General features: G+C 55.2%; 1 protein-coding gene across 5 annotated transcripts in view; it reads right to left on the bottom strand.

Annotated features, from left to right (window-relative positions):
- BANP (BTG3 associated nuclear protein) overlaps nucleotides 1-14736 on the bottom strand; it is a 79819-nt gene extending 65083 nt beyond the window's left edge. For 4 of the 5 annotated variants that reach the window (XM_075995854.1, XM_075995855.1, XM_075995857.1 and 1 more), the window contains exon 1: nucleotides 14634-14735. The gene's annotated coding sequence lies outside the window, so the exon portion shown is untranslated. Of the gene's footprint in view, nucleotides 1-14633 lie in introns of all 5 variants that reach the window. The other variant, XM_075995856.1, reaches the window with a different exon arrangement.
- Nucleotides 14737-16727: the final 1991 nt, after the last annotated feature.

Here is a 16727-nt window from a genome sequence, read left to right as displayed (position 1 = left end):
GAAACCCTATCAGTGAACTTTTTGTGCGTTAGTACTTTAAAAATTCACTGGTCTGTCTTGCACTGCAAATGGATCTTTTGCCCAGACGTGACCCTGCGCCGATCGTTTGGAAAACACTGGTTCACAGAGTTACGGGGATCTTCCCAATGTTGTTCGTCATATGATATCGAAAGCATCTTGTCTGTAGACATTGGCACCGGCGTCCGCTTTCTTGGGAGCTGTCAGGCTCACGGTGGCAGATACGAGCTTTCCAAAATTCCAACTTCACTTGACAGCTCCAGTTTTACCACCGGCAACAAACACCATTATTCGTTGCTTTTTTTGAAGAGACAGGCTTTGTTCATGTAGTAAGAAATATCAACAATGTGTCAATGATTCTTTTATAGTATCCTATGAAAAAAGCAGCTAGTTCAGCTAGCAACTCAAACAACCCTCCGATCGCCCAACCTCGAAATGCAGCAGAGGTGCTTTCCATGAACTTTCTGTTTTATCCACAGAGCATTAACAAGAGGGGTACTCAGGGTCGACATTTAATAAAATGAGTGATTTTTATTGCATGTCTCTGAAGAACATGACTACACAAATACAGTTGGGAGCCTCGCCCTTGATTCATGCTATAGTGAGTGTCAGCTGACTTTGCTATAAAATATAAGCCATAAATGCAATTAAAAGCAACTTTTAGGCCGGGCGCTGTGGCTCACGCCTGTAATCCTAGCTCTTGGGAGGCCGAGGCGGGCGGATTGCTCAAGGTCAGGAGTTCAAAACCAGCCTGAGCAAGAGCGAGACCCTGTCTCTTCTATAAATAGAAAGAAATTAATTGGCCAACTAATATATATATAAAAAAAATTAGCCGAGCATGGTGGCTCATGCCTGTAGTCCCAGCTACCCGGGAGGCTGAGGCAGAAGGATCACTGGAGCCCAGGAGTTTGAGGTTGCTGTGAGCTAGGCTGACGCCACGGCACTCACTCTAGCCTGGACAACAAAGTGAGACTCTGTCTCAAAAAAAAAAAAAAAAAAAAAAAGCAACTTTTACTTGATTTAGCAACTCCCAAAAATAAGCATTAATACACTACATAAGACTGCATATATCTTACAATGAAAATTTTAGGCCAGGTGCGGTGGCTCACGCCTGTAATCCTAACTCTCTGGGAGGCCAAGGCGGGTGGATTGCTCAAGGTCAGGAGTTTGAAACCAGCCTGAGCAAGAGCAAGACCCTGTCTCTACTATAAATAAAAAGACGTTAATTGGACAAATAAAAATATGTAGAAAAAATTTGCCAGGCACGGTGGCTCATGCCTGTAGTCCCAGCTACTCGGGAGGCTGAGGCAGGAGGATCGCTTGAGCCCAGGAGTTTGAGGTTGCTGTGAGCTAGGCTGACGCCACGGCACTCACTCTAGCCTGGGCAACAAAGTGAGACTCTGTCTCAATAAACAACCTCAACCTTCCTTCTTGGCTCTATAAGAAACTCTCATGAGCCTCTGTGAACCATTTTACACAACTAAGTGCTCTCACTGCATTTAGTCGTACGTTTTCACAACATATCACCGGCACCGCACTAAACACAGCACGTGAGGGAGGAGACGGAGCCCCCGCCCTAGGACGCGCCCTGACATGGGGTCCTATAGAGAAGTGTAGGTAACACTCGTCATCTCCCGCTCAGAGGGCTGAGCACAGGTGCAGGGGGAGCACAGCCCTGGGCGGCCACCCGGGCCTAGAGGATCAAGGAAGGCTGAGCTGTATCCGGCTATCCGGGCGGCGGGAAGGGGGCACACAGAGGCACAAGAGTCCCAGCTGGGGGCCTTGCAAGTCAGGGGCACACAGCAAGGCAGCAGGGGACGGGCTGGGCCACACAGACTAGAGAGACAGCGGGGGGGGGAGGGGGCAGCAGCCATCAAAGAACTCCAGGAGACATGTAGATATGGACAGCGTCCCCGGGGACAGTGAACTACTGTTCATTTACAATGTCCCTGCTCTCAGGATGTGAGTGCCCAAGCACTGAGGGTGAAGTCGGCGGACCCCTGCCACTGCCACGTGCGCGCCCTCCCACGGGGCAGCACGCCCGAGCCCGGCCTTCCTGAGCCCAGACCAAGAACACGCACCTGGACTCACGTGTTCTTCCGGCAACTTCCCTGGAGGCTTTAAAGGAGGCGGCGGCACAGACTCCCTGACTTAGTAAAACACGCTCTCGCTGAGTCTGCGGGACACACCGTACCCTGCGCCACACGCTGCCGGGATGGGACGTGACGGGGGGCTCTGTGGTACCCCGCACCCAGTTTCTGCCACTGCCGAATCAACAGACCCCTTACCACGGCACCTGGCCACGACTAGGCCATCGCCCGCCACTGGGATCAGCCACCAATGCTTGTGCCCCATTAACTCCTCCCCCCAAGGATGCTGCTCAGGGAGCTGCCCCCACCACGGTCCTTCTTTAACCCTCCAGTGTGCCCGTCACCAAATCCCAGGCCCCTGCGCTCTTGAGTCCTGACGCCCTTCTCCGATGCACACCTCGTCATCCAGGAACTGGCCTGGCCTCTCGCCGCGTCTCCTGGCACCAACTGCTCCACGGGCAGCGGCAGCAGCCCTCTGCAACACGCCATGCCACGCCGTCTGGCAGGCTGCCGGCTCCCCGTGCCCCTCCCAAAACCACACTCGGCCAAGCCACATGGATGAGCTCCGGGGTGCGGTCAGACCCGGGGTGCGGGCCTTCCAGGGACTTCCCTCCCCACATGGCGTCTGTTCATATCACTGCGCTCCTCTGGCCGGGGCTGAGCCCCTCCCGTCCAGCTCTGCCGCCGGCCGACGGCCTCGCTTTATCCTGTTACTGCACAAACTCCACTAGGCGGGTAACCAGGTACTTCCCTCGTAAGCGCTCAATAATCATAACGATGACAATAACATAGTAGCCGCTTATTGCACGCCAAGCTCCCTGATGAGCAACCCGGGACATCTCACTTAAGCCTGTGGGGATGAGGAGGTAACTTCCAGTCTGCGAGTGAGGAATCTGCGGCTCGGCTCGGGGAGAGGTAGCAGACTGCCGAGGCCAGCTGAGAGCCAGTGCTGCTGCAGCCTCCCTCCAGCCGCTCCCCCGCACAGCCCACCGGACAGTGCCGGCCCTGCAGCACGAGTCCCCGGCCCTGTCCACTCTGGCCCCAGGCTCGTCTTCCACCATGCCCAACACAAGCCTGCCACCCAGGTCACGGATCCGTACTTGCCGGCCAGGCCCACTGTGGGACGGCAGGCCCTGAACACTTCTGCTGCTCTTCCCCTTCCTCCTGCGATTCCCCCTTCCTCCCCCTCCCCGCTCCCTCCAGACACCGAAATGCCTTCACCCCCTCACCCCTCACCCCCTTTTTATTCCCACCTTGTGCAAAATCTGAGGACGGTAGGCCATCCCCGGGGTAAGGACAATCTCTTCCCACCCTGCGATTTCACACACACCAAACCAAACCACTAGCATGTGCCAACATTTTAAGGGAATTTGTTAATCCTGACCAGGCAAGGTAGAAACAAAAGCAAATTAACTCCCAACCAGAACGGTCCATCAGAGCGAGCAATGGTGACAGCGGCTAAGGCAGACTCGGGGAGCCGAGTGGGCCAGAGCGCTGGGCCATTCGTCCCAACAGCCCAGAGCTACATCGCAGATGCCAGCAACGGTGCAGGGGACGGAGGAGAACCGGCCAAGCTAATGTGGTCTCGAGCAGCAGTCCCCAACCTTTGTGGCACCAGGGACCAGTTTCGCGGAAGACAATTTCTCCACGGGCTGGAGTCAGGGGCGGGGAGTGTGACAGCTCATCCGCTGGTCACCTCCTGCTGTGTGGCCCAGGCCCTAAGTTTCACGGAAGACAATTTTTCCACAGTGGGGTTGCGGGGAGCTCAGGCAGTGATGCCACCCCAGTTCCTAACAGGCCGTGGCCCGGGCAGTGGGGACGGCAGGTCTAGAGCAGAGAAGCAGACACAGGTCTAGGAGGCCCATCAGCGTCTAGCAACGGACTAGAAGAACACGTCGCAGATGCTGGTGACCCGCCCAAGGCCCTGGAGCGGGCCTCCACGGTGGCAGGTATGTCCCCTCCAGCTGCTGTCACAGGGCCAGCGAGCCATGTTTATGATGCTGGTACTAGATACAGCATCTTTTTTTTTTTAAGACAGAGTCTCTCTGGGAGGCCGAGGCGGGTGGATCGCTCGAGGTCAGGAGTTCGAGACCAGCCTGAGCAAGAGCGAGACCTCGTCTCTACTATAAATAGAAAGAAATTAATTGGCCAACTAATATATATAGAAAAGATTAGCTGGGCATGGTGGCGCATGCCTATAGTCCCAGCTACTCGGGAGGCTGAGGCAAGAGGATCGCTTGAGCCCTGGAGTCTGAGGTTGCTGTGAGCTAGGTTGACGTCACAGCACTCACTCTAGCCTGGGCAACAGAGCGAGACTCTGTCTCAAAAAAAAAAAAAAAAAAAAAAAGACAGAATCTCCCTCTGTTGCCCAGGCTAGAATACCGTGGCGTCAGCCTCGCTCACAGCAACCTCCAACTCCTGGGCTCAAGCGATCCTCCTGCCTCAGCCTCCCGAGTAGCTGGGACTACAGGCATGCGCCACCATGCCCGGCTAATTTTTTCTATATATTTTTATTTGTCCAATTAACGTCTTTCTTTTTTTTTTTTTTTTTTTTTTTTGAGACAGAGTCTCGCTTTGTTGCTCAGGCTAGAGTGAGTGCCGTGGCGTCAGCCTAGCTCACAGCAACCTCAAACTCCTGGGCTTAAGCAGTCCTACTGCCTCAGCCTCCCGAGTAGCTGGGACTACAGGCACGTGCCACCATGCCCGGCTAATTTTTTATATATATATATATATTAGTTGGCCAATTAATTTCTTTCTATTTTTTATAGTAGAGACGGGGTCTCACTCAGGCTGGTTTTGAACTCCTGACCTTGAGCAATCCGCCCGCCTCGGCCTCCCAGAGTGCTAGGATTACAAGCGTGAGCCACCGCGCCCGGCCACGTCTTTCTATTTATAGTAGAGACCGGGTCTCGCTCTTGCTCAGGCTGGTCTCAAACTCCTGACCTTGAGCAATCCGCCCACCTCGGCCTCCCAGAGTGCTAGGATGACAGGTGTGAGCCACCTCGCCCGGCCTAGACACAGCATCTTGGCAGTTCTATGCAAGATCCTAATTCTCCACGTACAGTCCAAGGTCAGCCATGGAACAAACACCCAGATTAGAAGCTGCCCTTGGAACCCCAAAATTACTGGATGAGATGTGACATCGGCGAAAAGTTCACGCCATCAAGAGGCCCGTGCAGAGCACGTGCAGACAGGTGGGGATCAACTGCTGCTGGGGCGTGGGGGGCTCCGACGGGGCCAAGGCTGGGGAACAAACACGTCCTGCCACCCCCCAACTGGAGCTCTGTCCAAAGGTGGACTCTGCCGGCAATGGAGGCGCAAGAAATGTTTGCTTCGCTGTAAGATCATGACCAAGTACATGCTGCACTTAAGCAGCTAGCTCGGGCTGGGCGCGGTGGCTCACGCCTGTAATCCTAGCACTCTGGGAGGCCAAGGCGGCCGGATTGCTCCAGGTCAGTTTGAAACCAGCCTGAGCAAGAGCGAGACCCTGTCTCTACTATAAATAGAAAGACATTAATTGGCCAACAAATATATATAGAAAAAATTAGCCAGGCGTGGTGGCACATGCCTGTAGTCCCAGCTACTGGGGAGGCTGAGGCAGGAGGATTGCTGGAGCCCAAGAGATTGAGGTTGCTATGAGGTAGGCTGATGCCACGGCACTCACTCTAGCCTGGGCAACAGAGTGAGACTCTGTCTCAAAAACAAAGAAAAAAAGAAGCAGCTTACTCAGACTAAAGAAACGTGACTCATAGGTTAATTTACCTGCGTTTCAGAATGTTTTTTTCACCTTAGTCCAGTAACAACCTCACTTTCAGGGTGAACAAAGTTTAATTTAGTAACCCAAAATATATAGACTATTTTGATAAATAAACGGGTCCAGCCCTGAACAGGATACACCTTTGCTAGAGTGAGCTCAGGCCACCTGGCAGACGTCCCCGCCTCGCCTGGCAGAGGACACCACGGCCGGCGGGGCCCATCTCCGGCCTGTTTTAACCCCCGGCGCTGGTCACGCTGGCAGAAACACAGGCATTCGGCCTTGGACTCTGCCAACTCCAGGTCTGGCCCGCACCTCTCCCGAATACAACGGGAATGGGAAATGGCTATCCAAAGGGATTTCTGTCAAAAATAAATTTGCAGATTTTGATTCTACTGAACTTGTAGTTTTTTATAAGGAGTGCGGTACTGATTTACAATTATACGGTCACAGCAAATATTCATGGGGGAAAAAATGTGCCCACTGAATTTCATAAAGGAGTCTCTTTTGCAATAAAGAATGTTATTGAGATAATTAGTAAAATTGTTTAGATAGAGACGCATCGATGATAAATCCCTGGTTTTGAGAACTGTGCTGTGGTTATACGAGAGAATGCTGTGTTTTTAGGAAATGGCCACTTAATCAAGGATCAAAGGACATGGTGGTGTAAGCTGTTTAGGGAAGAAATAAGAAATATATGGGGGGAGGGAGAAAGAGGGAGAGAGAGAGAGACATATACAAAGAGAGGGGGTGAAGTACTATAGCCAGAGGACAAAGAAAGTGTGAGAAAATGTTAACATTTGAGAATATGGGAAAAGCCTATAACACAATCCTTTCCATTTTTCTTGCAACTTCTAAGTCTGAAGCTATTAAGCAAAAAACCCAATTCCTATTAAAAGATCTTGGGTTTCTCTCCAAAGACAGGCAATGACACAACAGATAGGAGCCCTCTCCACGTTTAAGGATGACTCTGCCAACGTTAATGGTACTTCAGAGGGGCTGGGGCTGACACTTTCAAATAGATTCCCCCAAACACACTCAGCGCCTTCACCAGAGCAACGTGACCGTGCAGTGGCTCCCTCCAGACGGCCCCAAATGCCCCACACGTCAGCGGCTGAGCGCCTGGGTGCTGGGGACACCTGGCAGCCACCTGCACGGTGGGGACAACAGAGGGCTGGAGAGCACAGTGAGCAGCGCTCCGAGTGGCACTTGGCACGGAACTGCTCCTCACTGTCCTCGCAATGTCACTCAACCCCCACCCATGATCCTCGTCCAACTCGCATCGGTACTTTCAGTCCGGGGTGTAGGATCCACACACTGCAGCCCTCGGGCCAAAGGCCGGCCGCCTGTCCCGGAAGACGCATCGCTGGGAAGAACAGCCACGCCCCTCCCGCCCTGCTCTCCAGGGGCAGAGTCCACAGTGGCGACAGAGACATCTTCTCACCCGGCCCCTTAACACAGTCTCTCGACACTGTCTGCACGGCATGGCATCCTTTTTTTTTTTCATAGCCAGTGCAATTCAGCAGTGGGGGGTTGAATACCAACTTCAGTGACACTAATGATGTTAATAAGTTCTCATAACCCACGGCCGTGGGACCAGCCGCTGGTGGGCATCCTTGGAATCTTGAAACTGCCTCCAAGCCAAGGATAAGGAAATCAGGCTCCACGCCTGGAGGGCAGTCACCGTGACCCCGGGACTCCTTCTCCATGTGCGGCTGGCAGGGGAGGGTGGTGGTAGGCAGAGACCCCAGCGAGCTCACTTGCTGAGCTCTCCTGGCAGGGGAGGGTGGCGGGTCAGCAGAGACCCCAGCGAGCTCACTTGCTGAGCTCTCGAGTGAGCAAGCCCCGGCAGATCTGCTTTCATCCAATCCCACCCCTGCCACCCGCCCCCTCCCTGGCGTAGCATGAGACTGCATTTTATATAAACTTGAATCATACAAATTTAAAGTAACGCATAATATGAAATAAACACGAAGCCCTCACTTTTCAGAAAATGTGAAATTATTTGAATTCAGCAAATCTTAAAAACCCACGAAATGTTGGCTTTCAAAAGCGGAAGCTGACTGTGGCCAACCGCACTTGCCCGCTGACAACTGCCAGGGCCGAGAGCCGGGTGGGTCTCAGGCAGACAGGACCCCGGTCCCCGCCAGGTTCAGTCTAAAAGCACGTGCGGCGTGAACCATGGGGACGCAGCCAGCGGGGCTGGTGGCCTGGAGGGTGGGTGGCACTCTGCTCGGGAGGCCCGTCCCCGGCTCCCACTGTCCAGAGAGCAGAGCTCTGTAAGGAGGGCGGCGGGCAGCAGCACCATCCCCGCCCTGGCCGCCACCCGTCCACCCGCCCGCCCGCAGGACTCGCAGGGCCGCGCTCTGTGGTCACAGCGGGGACCGGGCCTCCTCACCTCCCTGCACCCTCTGGTGAAGTCAAGATCGAAACCCTGGGTTTTTGCCACATTCCAGGGAAATTCAGTTCCTACCACCAGCAAGGAAACGCCAACAGCACGCGCGCACACCGAGTTTCGCTTCCGGTTTTATCCAGGCCCACTTCTAATTTCAGAAAGGTTACACTCGGCTTCAAGTTTATTTGACTTTCCGTCTTGAGGAAAAAGGGGGTAAAAAAAAAATCACCAGAGGCCACAGCAGTGTTCCCTGATACACAGACGCCATCTTTATTGCCAAGGGCTGTCCGTACAGGGCCCTCCGTGTGGTCCCTCTAAACGCTCCGGGTTCCCTGGCAGGCCCAGCCTGTCCTGTGGCTCCCAACCCCCCGAGACGGACCAGAGCGGCCGAGGGAGAGGCCTCCGCGCGCTCCCTCCGCTCGTCCAGCGATTCGGCTAGAGGCTGTCCTCATCTCTCGGCCTTCTCTGGCCTCGCCTGTGCGTTTTGTTCCTGCGCAGCTGGTGCTCCGTGTGCAGCAGACCTGTGGGTCCCCGCCTGCGACGCCCGCCGCCTCTGCCGCCACTGCCCCCCTCCCCGGCGCAGGACTTCCCGCGTGGAAGCCAATCTTGGTGCCCCCTCCCTACACCTGGGAGGCAGATGGTCCTGAACACGGTTAATGGAACTGGACGGTTCCTGACTTCGTGCAGTCGTGAGGGGCGCAGAGAAGTTAATTCAAAACAGGAATCAACTTTGTGAGACTCTGTAATATTCTAGGCACACTGTCAGCTTGTGGCCTAGTAAGTTGACGTTTCCATCGTGTTTTAAGGCAAGACACCGCCGGCGTCCAGCAGCGGGGGCGCCGGGCCCTGATCCCAAGCCCCACTGCGAGACCCACTTCCGGGCACGGCCGGGAAGGTGCACACGGGACCCCACTCCTCCTCCACGCCGGGGGTCTCGTCCGAGGGGTCGGGAGAGGGCTTCTCCCTCCCCGAGAACAGACATCTTCTCTTCCCGGGGAACAGGCAGGGCAGGCAAGGCCGAGAGGCACAAAAGTGAGGTCTCCAGCCGCACAGGGAAACCGAGGCTTAAGCGTGTTTCGAACTTCAAAGCAGAAGGCTCGAGGCTGGGAAGGCTGTGCGCTGTCATTTGTTCTGTCATTCCATCCTTCCACATGGACTAAGGGCCCCAGGCACCGCTGGCAGACAAAACACTGGCAGCTTTTTAAGAGCAACCTGCAAGGCCCAGCTCGGTGGCTCACACCTGTCATCCTAGCACTCTGGGAGGCCGAGGCGGGAGGATTGCTCGAGGTCAGGAGTTCAAAACCAGCCTGAGCAAGAGCGAGACCCCATCTCTACTATAAATACAAAGAAATTAATCGACCAACTAAAAATAAATAGAAAAAGTTATCCAGGCATGGTGGCGCATGCCTGTAGTCCCAGCCACTCGGGAGGCCGAGGCAGTAGGACTGCTTGAGCCCAGGAGTCTGAGGTTGCTGTGAGCTAGGCTGATGCCACGGCACTCACTCTAGCCTGGTCAACAAAGTGAGACTCTGTCTCAAAAAAAAAAAAATAAATAAATAAAGAGCAACCTACAACCTTGTGCCCCGCCCAACACCTGCTCTCACACCCCTAAGGCTCCTCCCACACCCGGAAACAGAATGCCTGTGAAGCGAAGACAACAAAGATCTTTATTTAAGTCAGACATGGGGGGGACAGTCCAAAGCTCTTATCTGGGACATTTTCACTGAGACCTTCAGTATTTATTCACCCCCCAAGTCTTTTTTTCAAAATGAGGAAATTTTTCTTCTAGATTGAAGTAGCTAAAGTGGTCTTTCAGCTACATGGACGTTTTGACACCAGCCCTGCATTCTCACACGGCTCATTTGATGCAAAGACTGAAGTTTTGGGGGTTTGTATCACACAGGTGATGAGAAAAATCGGTCTGATGAGCCACGCAGGATGGTGTCGTGAGACCACTAACGCAAACTCATCTCATCTACGACGGGAGCCTGAAGCCGGCTTCTCTTGCACTGTTCCCTGATCCACACGCGGCCCACACTCGGGGGACTCTCCGGGCGCCCGTGTGCACCAGCTCGCCCGGCCTCCGTGCTGCGTGCAGACCGAGTCTCCCTGTCTCTCTAGGGCTGCACACTCCTGGGGGCTCTGGTCAGGACCTCAGTGAACGTCTCTCAACTTGGGTCTAACATTTTCTGGTGATTCAACTGCATTTCTGGCTATGCGACCAGAGAAGTGATGTGTCCTTCTCAGGTAGCTCATTGGGGGTAGCTGGGGTTAATGTCTTATTGCTGGTGATGCTACCTTGATCACCTGCTTCAGGTAGTACCTGCTGGGCTTTTCTAGTGTGAAGTTACTGTTGTTCTCTTTGTGATTTATAAACATTTGGGGGCAGATACTTGGAGACCATATGACTATCAAAGACAGGTGGAGACTAAAGGGACGTGACAGGAACCTGGAACAGCAGGACGGTAGTGGAAAGGGAAAGTTCGACCAACAAGGCCTGTGATTTAGCTGACAGTGCTGTGCTGACGTCAACTTTGGTGTTTCCACGGATGTTTGGTCACGTACGAGGTCAGCATCGGGGGAAGAAAGTAAAGAGAACGGGGAAGCTTGCTGAAATATGTCTGCAACATTTCTTTTAAAATCTAATGTTAACCTGAAAATTAAAATCTGACCAAGTTGCAGATCCTGATTCCACAGGTCTGGCGGGGCCTGTGAGTCTGTGTTTCTCGCAAACTCCCAAGCGATGCTCGAGGCGGCTGCCGGACAGCAACGATTTCACTGAGCGCAACTTCCAAGTGCTCTGACAACTGGACAGACCGCATCAGATCATGCTCCCGTGCCGTGGTCGCTGCCGCGTGCTGAACGGCTACCCTGGCACACCACCCAGAGAGAAGCCAGCTGAAGAGTCTGAGAGCAAGGTATCTGCCACCATGCGTGTCTGGCTGGCCTTGCCCAGCAGAGCCCAGTGCCCCTCCAAGGCCTCAGAGCCAGAACCCCGCCGCTGGCACCACGACTCACAGGCCACCATGGAAACGGTGACTTGGCGCCCGTCACCCAGGCCTCAGGGAAGCAGGAGAGCGGAGTGGAGGGGAGAACAGGCTCTGGAATTCCCGCTGCAGGTGAGAGACTGGCCACACAGGTGACCTCCACCTACCCCATTAAAATGATTTTTAATAGAGTACAATAAACCCTCAAGAAAGAGAACAGAGGCAGGTAGGAGACTTCACACGCTTCTGACAGATGGAAAAGACATCGGGGCCACGCGGGGCAACCTGGAGCGCACAGGAGCCAGCACTACACCGCACAGCGCCCTGCCAGGGCCTGGCCCAGGCCCAGACCCAAGACCTGTAGCAGGGGGTGGGCCTGGGGACCCAGCCTCCCCACAAAACACAGAAGAGCTGACTCTGCCACAGCCCTACAGAGAGAGCGAGCGCAGCAGCACCAAGCAAAGTCTTGCTTAAAAAAGCTGAACAGCCCGGAGGAAAATCCCTGCGACCTGGCACTGCAGGACCCACAGTGACAAGCTCCCAACCACCCGAGGGGAGTCTGCACTTTTCAAAACCGTCCCCGCGGACCCAGGGCTGTGCCAGCTTCCGCCCGCCTTAGCAGCCACCATCAATATTTGAGGAGCACCTGCCAGACCCAGCAAGAAGCCAACACTGAACAAGAACAGGGACGCTAGAGGAAACAAACCGGAACAAAAGAGAACTGAAAAGAATCCTTATTAGTTTCCTCAGAGTCAAGGAGATAAGACATTTGTGAGACAATAAACTACTATGAAACAGAAACAAAGCAAACACACTCTTGGAAATTCAAAGTTTGACTGCGGAAATAAAAAATTTAAAATAGGATCGGAAGGCACACTGAAGCCCTCTCCCAGAAGGGAGATGAAAACGAGGCAGGAAGGACAAGGAAGGTGAGACTCCGGGGTCAGTCGGCTGCCCAGCACCAACCAACACAGCTCCTGGAGGAGGGGACGGCAAATGCCTGAGCACCGGGAGTCCGAGACTAGGGAGAGAACCAATTGCTTCAGCACACTGTAAAATGTCACAACACCAAGATCCAAAGAACTTCCAGGAAGGGAAAAGGTCACCCAAAAGGAGTAAGAATACTTGGCAGAGGTTCTCGTTTAAATGAAGAAAGCCAAGATTAAAATGTGTGGTCCTCAACAAACCCTGACGTGTAATAATAAAGGAAGATGCCAGGGCACCCATGGAGGCTATAGAGTAATCAACCAACCCAGAGCAGGAAAATGAAGGGTGGGGGTTGGGTTGACACTAACCCTGAGAATTTAAAACAATGTTTGGAGTCAAGGGTAGCAGAAAATGCAAAGAAAGACTCAAAAAGCTGCACAGGGCCGGGCGCAGTGGCTCATGCTTGGTAACTCTGAGAGGCCAAGGTGGGAGGATCACTCAAGGTCAGGAGTTCAAGACCAGCCTGAGCAAGTGCGAGACCCTGTCTCTACTAAAAATAGAAAGAAATTAATTGGTCAACTAAAAATTAGCCAGGCATGGTGGCATATGCCTGTAGTCCCAGCTACTCGGGAGGCTGAGGTAGGAGGATCGCTTGAGCCCAGGAGTTTGAGGTTGCTGTGAGCTAGGCTGACGTCACGGCACTATAGCCTGAGCAACAGAGTGAGACTCTGTCACAAAAAAAAAGGAAAGGAAAAAAGGCTGCACAGAAAAGGCAGTGTGTCACCCAGCTGTGCAAGGAACATTTGCATAGTCCAAACATAAACAATCTGAGTGACTAAATATAGTAGGCACAGAGAAGAGAAAAGGTGTGATAGACTAGCAGTGACAGAGCCAAGAGCGTGCACAAAGACAGAACACCTGCTTATTTAGAGAGAGAGAACTACCTGAAGGAACCACTAGAGAGGTAAAAGTCTTTTACAGGAGTGGGACTGAGGTGGGGCAGAGGGACTGTTGTTTTCCATTGTAAGTCTTTCATTGACATTTCTTTTATGTTGATTAAGTATTTCTTTTTTAAGAGCAGACTTCAGACAGACTGACTTCAAACCCTGGCTGTGTCCTGGGCAAGTCACTTAGAGTCTGTGGGCCTCAGCGGCTCGTCTATCAAGTGCCGACAGCCCCTGCCTCCCTGGGTCACTGTGATGAGGAGCCCTGGAGCACGGGCAGTCCAGCACGGTGGCGCTCCACAAACGGGAGCTGTCTTCTAATAATTAAAGCCAAGGATGACAGAACCCAGCATCACAAGAATATATTCTTCTTTTAATTGCAAAACAAGGATGGAACCAACTACATAGAACTCTACGGGCAGTTCTGATGTTTCCCTTAGCCACTGGTTATCTGTACAAGGCTTGTCCGGAGAGCCGAATGTTAAGTGGTAAGATTATCTATTTCTGACTTACTGTTTCTGTAGCTTACTCAGCACCACTCGACTTTTCCAAGTTACCTATCTGTCCCCCCAGTAACTTCCAGTTGCCATTCTTCCCTGAGAAGATGGGCTCTGGCCAACTACTGATCGCAGTGCTAGTTGCACCAACGCCACCAGGCCTCGGGTGCATTCCAGGGCAGGACAGGGAACTGCATGCAGGTAGGAGAGGAATTACCTGTTCCACATCACCAGGCCGTAACCTGGGCCCTCCCTGGTCAGGGTGCAGCAGGCTCGCTATCCTGGAAAGCCCACACCTGCCCCACCTGTGCACAGACAGCTCCTCTGAGAACTCTGACTTCAGCACCAAGACAGCCCTACCACTCTCAGCGAAAAGAAGCTCAGTCCTCTACCAAGGCAACGCCTGCCGTCCGCTCGCGCCGTGGGGATGGAAGTCATCTACTTCCTGCGTCCCAGAGAAAAAAACAACGGTGCTAAGGACTAAATCACGCAACGGCAAAAGCGTTCCGGGCTGAGGGGCTCCCACTCAAGGCCCCCGGGGGCCCGCTCGGCCGTGCAGACGCGGGGCCGGGGCCGAGCTCCGGGCCACCGGGCCGCGGCCCACGCCGGTGACTCGGGCGGCACGAAACGGTGCGGTCGAGGCGCAGAGAAGCCGGCCCCGGAGTCCGCCCGCCGCACGAGCGGGGTCCCCGGCGTCCCCGGCGGGCAGCGCCGCCCGACAGCCCGGCGGGCGCACGCGGCGCGGCCCCCGCAGCCCCAGCCCGGGCGGACCGGCCCCGCCAACGGACGCCGCGCGGGACGCCCGGGGCGAGGGCCCTGCGGAGCGGCCCGCGCGCGGCCCCCCGGGGCCTGGGCCCGAACCCGGCGGCGGGGCGCGGCGGGCCGGGGCCGGGGCCGGGGCGGGGGCCGCGGCCGGGCGGGCGGAGGCAGCAGGGAGGAGGCAGATCTCGCTCTCGCTCTCGCTCTCGCCCCGCGGGAAGGGGGAGGTGGAGACGCGACCGGCTGCGGGAGCTGCAATTACCGTGTGGGCTGCGGAATTCTCGTGGTGTTTGTCGGGGAGATGCGATAATGGCGTCCGTCCTCGCGAGAGAAGCCGCCGCTCTGCGCAGGCGCCGCGGGCCCCTCCCCGCGGGGCGCTGCCCCCACCCTCCGCGCAGGCTCACTGGGCGCGGGGCTCGGGACGCGGTGGGCGGGGCCTGCGGGCGCCGAGGCCTGCTGCGCGTGCTTCCGCCCGCTCGGACTCCCGGCGAGCATGCGCGGGCGACCTTCTCTGGCGCCGGGTCCTTGGCTCCCAGAGGCTAATACTTCCCCACTGTACACCCAGGCGACTCTCCAGCCCTAGAGCAATCGCTCCGGTCGGCCGTTTGAGGAATCCGCACCGTCTTTGAGACGGAATGACTAGGACATAGCTCCCCTCACGACTACACGTCCCAGGGTGCCCTGCGCAGGGGGCGCGCGGTGCACTCTGGGACCCGTAGTACCTTCGCGCGGGCCGTGCCTGCCGGGACTTGTAGTCTCTCCGGGCTCGGGCCGGCCGTGTCGTCCCCGCGCCGCGGGCTGCTGGGACTTGTAGTCAGGATGGCCCAGGTGAGCTGTGCGCGGGCCGCGGGCCGTACCTGCTGCCGCTGCGGGTCCGGCTCTGAGGTTCCGGAACCTGGGCGGGCTTCCGGAAAGAGAGCGGCAGTGTTGCGGGGCTCGTGCGGGGCCCCGAGTGCGCCCGTGCGCCGCGGCGTGTGTGCCTGGAACTGTGGGTGGGCGACAGGTGTGTCTCCCGTGAGGCCCGCGGGGCGCTGTGTGTGGCGTGGACGGCCGATAACGCGGGTTAGCTCGTGATAACGCGAGTGCGCGCTGTGTCGTGCGGGCGGAGGGCCCGGTGGGAAGGCGAGGCGGTGCCCGAGCGACTGGGGTTCCCCGAGCGACAGGGGTTCGGGCCCCGCGAGGCCACCCGCCGGGACGAGGCGCGGCGGCGGGGACAGCTCCGGGGCGACGCCCGCTGTCCCCCCACCTCGGGAACCGGGGGTGACTGCCGCCCTGGCCGAGAACGCTTCCCCCGGGGCTTGAGGATCCGACCAGGGAAGAGAGAAACTGAGGGCTGCGGTTTTCGCGTCGTTTCAAGACCTCATGAAGTCGGGGTGGTAGTCCCAAGTGCGGTGCCTCGGTTCCCTGTCACAGCAGGCGTGAACGGATGAATGAGTGAACGAGTGAATAAAGGGTGAATACATTTAAAACAAAACCACCCAACAAATTATAGTGAGGGCTTACTGAAAGTCCCCAAGCCACTTCGGGTTAAGTCAAAGTTAGAAATTAAGCCAGGCCAGGCAATGTGGCTCACGCCTGTAATCCTAGCTAGCACTCTGGAAGTTGAGGCAGGAGGATCACTCTCATGGTCAGGAGTTTAAAACCAGCCTGAGCAAGAGTGAGACCCCCATCTCTACTAAAAATAGAAAGAGGCCGGGCGAGGTGGCTCACGCCTGTAATCCTAGCACTCTGGGAGGCCGAGGCGGGGGGATTGCTGGAGGTCAGGAGTTCAGAGACCAGCGTAAGCAAGAGCAAGACCCCGTCTCTACTATAAATACAAATAAATTAATTGGCCAACTAATATATATATAGAAAATATTAGCCGGGCATGGTGGCGCATGCCTGTAGTCCCAGCTACTCAGGAGGCTAAGGCAGGAGGATCGCTTGAGCCCAGAAGTTTGAGATTGCTGTGAGTTAGGCTGACGCCACGGCACTCTAGTCTGGGCAACAGAGTGAGGCTCTGTCTCAAAAAAAAAGAAAAAAAGAAATTAAACGAATCAAAATTATAATTGTGACTATGCTGGAGTTGACTTTTTTGTTTTTGATGTTTTAGATTTATTTTTTCGCTGCTCAGGAAGCTAAAATAGAGGAAGGTGTTCAGTAGTGCCATCTGCTAATTCACCATGGCTTAAAAGAAATGAAATAGTCATCAGCAAAGACAGATATCCACTAAGGGCGTCCACTCACTGACCGTATGGGGACCCTTCCCTTCACCAGTCAATTAAGGCAAGAATCCAGTCCAATCTCCTGGAGTTAATTAGGTAAAGTACATTCCCCAGGCATTGTAAGAGGGGAGGGAGGTGCATGCTGGCCTGGG

The sequence above is a fragment of the Microcebus murinus genome, chromosome 20 (genome assembly GCF_040939455.1).
Source record: "Microcebus murinus isolate Inina chromosome 20, M.murinus_Inina_mat1.0, whole genome shotgun sequence".
Lineage (NCBI taxonomy): Eukaryota > Metazoa > Chordata > Mammalia > Primates > Cheirogaleidae > Microcebus > Microcebus murinus.
Note: the sequence above shows the minus strand (reverse complement) of the source record. Positions and strands in the feature narration are given on the sequence as shown.